Genomic DNA, 8,115 nt, shown 5'->3' with positions numbered 1-8,115 from the left:
CACCAGGAGAATCAGACCAACAGTAGAGGTATAGCATATAGAACACCAGGAGAATCAGACCAACAGTAGAGGTATAGCATATAGAACACCAGGAGAATCAGACCAACAGTAGAGGTATAGCATATAGAACACCAGGAGAATCAGACCAACAGTAGAGGTATAGCATATAGAACACCAGGAGAATCAGACCAACAGTAGAGGTATAGCATATAGAACACCAGGAGAATCAGACCAACAGTAGAGGTATAGCATATAGAACACCAGGAGAATCAGACCAACAGTAGAGGTATAGCATATAGAACACCAGGAGAATCAGACCAACAGTAGAGGTATAGCATATAGAACACCAGGAGAATCAGACCAACAGTAGAGGTATAGCATATAGAACACCAGGAGAATCAGACCAACAGTAGAGGTATAGCATATAGAACACCAGGAGAATCAGACCAACAGTAGAGGTATAGCATATAGAACACCAGGAGAATCAGACCAACAGTAGAGGTATAGCATATAGAACACCAGGAGAATCAGACCAACAGTAGAGGTATAGCATATAGAACACCAGGAGAATCAGACCAACAGTAGAGGTATAGCATATAGAACACCAGGAGAATCAGACCAACAGTAGAGGTATAGCATATAGAACACCAGGAGAATCAGACCAACAGTAGAGGTATAGCATATAGAACACCAGGAGAATCAGACCAACAGTAGAGGTATAGCATATAGAACACCAGGAGAATCAGACCAACAGTAGAGGTATAGCATATAGAACACCAGGAGAATCAGACCAACAGTAGAGGTATAGCATATAGAACACCAGGAGAATCAGACCAACAGTAGAGGTATAGCATATAGAACACCAGGAGAATCAGACCAACAGTAGAGGTATAGCATATAGAACACCAGGAGAATCAGACCAACAGTAGAGGTATAGCATATAGAACACCAGGAGAATCAGACCAACAGTAGAGGTATAGCATATAGAACACCAGGAGAATCAGACCAACAGTAGAGGTATAGCATATAGAACACCAGGAGAATCAGACCAACAGTAGAGGTATAGCATATAGAACACCAGGAGAATCAGACCAACAGTAGAGGTATAGCATATAGAACACCAGGAGAATCAGACCAACAGTAGAGGTATAGCATATAGAACACCAGGAGAATCAGACCAACAGTAGAGGTATAGCATATAGAACACCAGGAGAATCAGACCAACAGTAGAGGTATAGCATATAGAACACCAGGAGAATCAGACCAACAGTAGAGGTATAGCATATAGAACACCAGGAGAATCAGACCAACAGTAGAGGTATAGCATATAGAACACCAGGAGAATCAGACCAACAGTAGAGGTATAGCATATAGAACACCAGGAGAATCAGACCAACAGTAGAGGTATAGCATATAGAACACCAGGAGAATCAGACCAACAGTAGAGGTATAGCATATAGAACACCAGGAGAATCAGACCAACAGTAGAGGTATAGCATATAGAACACCAGGAGAATCAGACCAACAGTAGAGGTATAGCATATAGAACACCAGGAGAATCAGACCAACAGTAGAGGTATAGCATATAGAACACCAGGAGAATCAGACCAACAGTAGAGGTATAGCATATAGAACACCAGGAGAATCAGACCAACAGTAGAGGTATAGCATATAGAACACCAGGAGAATCAGACCAACAGTAGAGGTATAGCATATAGAACACCAGGAGAATCAGACCAACAGTAGAGGTATAGCATATAGAACACCAGGAGAATCAGACCAACAGTAGAGGTATAGCATATAGAACACCAGGAGAATCAGACCAACAGTAGAGGTATAGCATATAGAACACCAGGAGAATCAGACCAACAGTAGAGGTATAGCATATAGAACACCAGGAGAATCAGACCAACAGTAGAGGTATAGCATATAGAACACCAGGAGAATCAGACCAACAGTAGAGGTATAGCATATAGAACACCAGGAGAATCAGACCAACAGTAGAGGTATAGCATATAGAACACCAGGAGAATCAGACCAACAGTAGAGGTATAGCATATAGAACACCAGGAGAATCAGACCAACAGTAGAGGTATAGCATATAGAACACCAGGAGAATCAGACCAACAGTAGAGGTATAGCATATAGAACACCAGGAGAATCAGACCAACAGTAGAGGTATAGCATATAGAACACCAGGAGAATCAGACCAACAGTAGAGGTATAGCATATAGAACACCAGGAGAATCAGACCAACAGTAGAGGTATAGCATATAGAACACCAGGAGAATCAGACCAACAGTAGAGGTATAGCATATAGAACACCAGGAGAATCAGACCAACAGTAGAGGTATAGCATATAGAACACCAGGAGAATCAGACCAACAGTAGAGGTATAGCATATAGAACACCAGGAGAATCAGACCAACAGTAGAGGTATAGCATATAGAACACCAGGAGAATCAGACCAACAGTAGAGGTATAGCATATAGAACACCAGGAGAATCAGACCAACAGTAGAGGTATAGCATATAGAACACCAGGAGAATCAGACCAACAGTAGAGGTATAGCATATAGAACACCAGGAGAATCAGACCAACAGTAGAGGTATAGCATATAGAACACCAGGAGAATCAGACCAACAGTAGAGGTATAGCATATAGAACACCAGGAGAATCAGACCAACAGTAGAGGTATAGCATATAGAACACCAGGAGAATCAGACCAACAGTAGAGGTATAGCATATAGAACACCAGGAGAATCAGACCAACAGTAGAGGTATAGCATATAGAACACCAGGAGAATCAGACCAACAGTAGAGGTATAGCATATAGAACACCAGGAGAATCAGACCAACAGTAGAGGTATAGCATATAGAACACCAGGAGAATCAGACCAACAGTAGAGGTATAGCATATAGAACACCAGGAGAATCAGACCAACAGTAGAGGTATAGCATATAGAACACCAGGAGAATCAGACCAACAGTAGAGGTATAGCATATAGAACACCAGGAGAATCAGACCAACAGTAGAGGTATAGCATATAGAACACCAGGAGAATCAGACCAACAGTAGAGGTATAGCATATAGAACACCAGGAGAATCAGACCAACAGTAGAGGTATAGCATATAGAACACCAGGAGAATCAGACCAACAGTAGAGGTATAGCATATAGAACACCAGGAGAATCAGACCAACAGTAGAGGTATAGCATATAGAACACCAGGAGAATCAGACCAACAGTAGAGGTATAGCATATAGAACACCAGGAGAATCAGACCAACAGTAGAGGTATAGCATATAGAACACCAGGAGAATCAGACCAACAGTAGAGGTATAGCATATAGAACACCAGGAGAATCAGACCAACAGTAGAGGTATAGCATATAGAACACCAGGAGAATCAGACCAACAGTAGAGGTATAGCATATAGAACACCAGGAGAATCAGACCAACAGTAGAGGTATAGCATATAGAACACCAGGAGAATCAGACCAACAGTAGAGGTATAGCATATAGAACACCAGGAGAATCAGACCAACAGTAGAGGTATAGCATATAGAACACCAGGAGAATCAGACCAACAGTAGAGGTATAGCATATAGAACACCAGGAGAATCAGACCAACAGTAGAGGTATAGCATATAGAACACCAGGAGAATCAGACCAACAGTAGAGGTATAGCATATAGAACACCAGGAGAATCAGACCAACAGTAGAGGTATAGCATATAGAACACCAGGAGAATCAGACCAACAGTAGAGGTATAGCATATAGAACACCAGGAGAATCAGACCAACAGTAGAGGTATAGCATATAGAACACCAGGAGAATCAGACCAACAGTAGAGGTATAGCATATAGAACACCAGGAGAATCAGACCAACAGTAGAGGTATAGCATATAGAACACCAGGAGAATCAGACCAACAGTAGAGGTATAGCATATAGAACACCAGGAGAATCAGACCAACAGTAGAGGTATAGCATATAGAACACCAGGAGAATCAGACCAACAGTAGAGGTATAGCATATAGAACACCAGGAGAATCAGACCAACAGTAGAGGTATAGCATATAGAACACCAGGAGAATCAGACCAACAGTAGAGGTATAGCATATAGAACACCAGGAGAATCAGACCAACAGTAGAGGTATAGCATATAGAACACCAGGAGAATCAGACCAACAGTAGAGGTATAGCATATAGAACACCAGGAGAATCAGACCAACAGTAGAGGTATAGCATATAGAACACCAGGAGAATCAGACCAACAGTAGAGGTATAGCATATAGAACACCAGGAGAATCAGACCAACAGTAGAGGTATAGCATATAGAACACCAGGAGAATCAGACCAACAGTAGAGGTATAGCATATAGAACACCAGGAGAATCAGACCAACAGTAGAGGTATAGCATATAGAACACCAGGAGAATCAGACCAACAGTAGAGGTATAGCATATAGAACACCAGGAGAATCAGACCAACAGTAGAGGTATAGCATATAGAACACCAGGAGAATCAGACCAACAGTAGAGGTATAGCATATAGAACACCAGGAGAATCAGACCAACAGTAGAGGTATAGCATATAGAACACCAGGAGAATCAGACCAACAGTAGAGGTATAGCATATAGAACACCAGGAGAATCAGACCAACAGTAGAGGTATAGCATATAGAACACCAGGAGAATCAGACCAACAGTAGAGGTATAGCATATAGAACACCAGGAGAATCAGACCAACAGTAGAGGTATAGCATATAGAACACCAGGAGAATCAGACCAACAGTAGAGGTATAGCATATAGAACACCAGGAGAATCAGACCAACAGTGGAGGTATAGCATATAGAACACCAGGAGAATCAGACCAACAGTAGAGGTATAGCATATAGAACACCAGGAGAATCAGACCAACAGTAGAGGTATAGCATATAGAACACCAGGAGAATCAGACCAACAGTAGAGGTATAGCATATAGAACACCAGGAGAATCAGACCAACAGTAGAGGTATAGCATATAGAACACCAGGAGAATCAGACCAACAGTAGAGGTATAGCATATAGAACACCAGGAGAATCAGACCAACAGTAGAGGTATAGCATATAGAACACCAGGAGAATCAGACCAACAGTAGAGGTATAGCATATAGAACACCAGGAGAATCAGACCAACAGTAGAGGTATAGCATATAGAACACCAGGAGAATCAGACCAACAGTAGAGGTATAGCATATAGAACACCAGGAGAATCAGACCAACAGTGGAGGTATAGCATATAGAACACCAGGAGAATCAGACCAACAGTAGAGGTATAGCATATAGAACACCAGGAGAATCAGACCAACAGTAGAGGTATAGCATATAGAACACCAGGAGAATCAGACCAACAGTGGAGGTATAGCATATAGAACACCACACCACATTCGTTCACTGGGGTAATGCAATCACACTTCCAGTTTGGAACTCAGGAGAGGCAGGCAAGGCTCAGAGCCCTGGAGATCTCTGGGCCTTATAATCTTTCAAATGACTAGAGGGATTCATCTCAATCACAAGACATTACAAAACAAGCACATTACAAAAAAATCACCCATGCAGAGTTGTCCTACAGTTAAAAATCGGTCAGGGATGTGAGGATAAAAATAATTTGACATGAATATCAGAATAATGTCTGTCAGGGCACAGAGGGACACCACATTCTGAGGAACGCTATGAAACGGATGGCCATTATATGAACATCAAAGCAGACAGTTGTGATGGGGCGGCCATGTTGACCTACTCAGGAAGGTCAGGGGAAGTGGCCGTGTGTGTGTGTGTGTGTTCATGCGTGTGTGTGTGTGTGTGTGTGTGTGTGTGTGTGTGTGTGTGTGTGTGTGTGTGTGTGTGTGTGTGTGTGTGTGTGTGTGTGTTGAACTGAGCTCATGTAATTTATCACCCACATGGCCCCAGGGAGAGGGCACTCAGAAAACAGATAAACTTTGGGGGCTAGGGAAGGGAGGACGCAGTTATATCTACAACTATCTCGCTGAGGCCCCATAGAACAGAGAATAAACAAAGAAAGCTTTGTAATAAACCAAAGGGAAAAAAATGAGCAATATACTGTAAGGAGTGTAAAACTACGAGCTGTGAGAATATGCTGGAAATCAGTGTTGCTGTGACTGCTGGGGTCATTTTTAGATGTCTCTTTTCTTTACAGTTGTTGGATTGGTATCTGTACATTTAGACACATTTAAAGAGAAAGACTTTGAATAAGTCTAAAGGAGAAGATATTTGTTGTAAGCAATGTGACAGAGGCACAAGTCCTGTCACATCTGCTGCCTCTGGTTTGTGGCAGGGTTTTGGGGGTAAAGAGCCTCGGAGCGGCCAGATCTTAGGGAATCAGACGGCCTTGTTCGGAGAAGAGTAAAACAAAAAGCATCTAAGCGGACCCTTGTGCCTTTAAAGACAATTGGGTCACTGAAACTCTCCCAATCTCACTAGCTGACACTAGAGGAGACGCAGCATAATGGAGGCATTTATCTGGTATAGTAAAGTCCTTAGAGAGGGCGACTGTCCTCAGTCAAAATGAAAAGTAGAAGGACAACTCTGACAAAGGAGGTACTGAATCACAACCTAAACATTTGCTTGAGCAAAATATGCCGGCCAAATGAGTATGGATCAGAAGCAGAAAGACCATCAGGGTAGCTTGCTCAGGCAGCCCAAAGATCGACCTAGTCTTAAATCAAACACATGCTGAATACATTACTGTAATGTAACCTTTCATTTGGCAGAGATGGCCACGGGCAGATGCAACCTGACAATGTACCCAGATAGCACATTTGGTTCTCATCCAAGCAATTATCTTGCACCAGTCCCATAAAGTTGTGGGAAGGTTGTATGCTAAGTAACCATAGGACAACCACGCTCTCACCAAGCTATAAGAAACATATGGTTCTAAGTACGGTATGTGATAGCTGGGTAGTGTATTCTAACTGAATGTTATGTGATTGAGTTTCACAGGGGCAGGCAGCTACACTATTAATCTGTAACGAACTGCAGAAATAAATGGTGCTATGTTAACATACTGGTGTTCAGAATAAGTAGTAGAAATCTAGTGTAAATCTAAATCACTCCTAATCTAACTAGCATTTCACTGCATTATATCCTGGTGATCCACACTGCCACTGACCTGGAGTCTATCTAGAGTACTTTATTGAGCATCAGAGACAGACAGACAGACAGACAGACAGACAGACAGACAGACAGACAGACAGACAGACAGACAGACAGACAGACAGACAGACAGACAGACAGACAGACAGACAGACAGACAGACAGACAGACAGACAGACAGACAGACAGACAGACAGACAGACAGACAGACAGACAGACAGACAGACAGTCCTTTCCTACACACATAATCAGAACTAATCAATCACTTCCTTTGTCCAGAGATAAGACGTTCCACACCAACATACCACACGCTGACTAGAGTCTGACACATTAGTCATCATGGCCCACCTCAAGCTTTCTAAAAGGATGAAATGGAAAGTACGTCACCAAAACAAATGTTAAATACTGCAAATGCCAGCAGCTTTTCACCTTGCTGCATTTCTATTAGACTAACCCCCCGAAATTAAGTTTCACCCCAAACAAATGTCCAGGACTGTGGCATCCAGATTATTTCTCTCATTCAATATGTGAGAAATCTTAAAATTGAGATGCATTTCAACTGAGGATTTGTCCCAATATCCTTTATGAGTGGTCTATGAGCAATGAGGATATTATTCTGCTGTATACACATGGTAGCTTTCTTATTAACAGCGTGGAATAACATAGCCAAAGTGGACAAATTCATGTGGGAATATGTTAGTTATTTCAGAGCAACCAATTTCCACAAATGCTTTGCTATTTTTGGCAATGTTTTTCTGTAAACAGTTCAGAGAAGTGTTCATCATTCTAATATTCTAACTGGGAAAAAGTGATTAGCCCTTCAGAGGGCAAAATGCATTTCTGGTCCACAAGTCTATACTGCCATCTGGGGGTTCATTCCATACAGCAAATTCTACATTTGAAATGTTTTTGTCAGCTTTGTCATTCTATTGTAATGATGCTGAACCTCTGCTGTGAC

This window comes from Salmo salar, chromosome ssa25, assembly GCF_905237065.1.
Source record: "Salmo salar chromosome ssa25, Ssal_v3.1, whole genome shotgun sequence".
In the NCBI taxonomy this organism is placed as follows: domain Eukaryota; kingdom Metazoa; phylum Chordata; class Actinopteri; order Salmoniformes; family Salmonidae; genus Salmo; species Salmo salar.
This window is presented reverse-complemented; position numbering follows the sequence as displayed.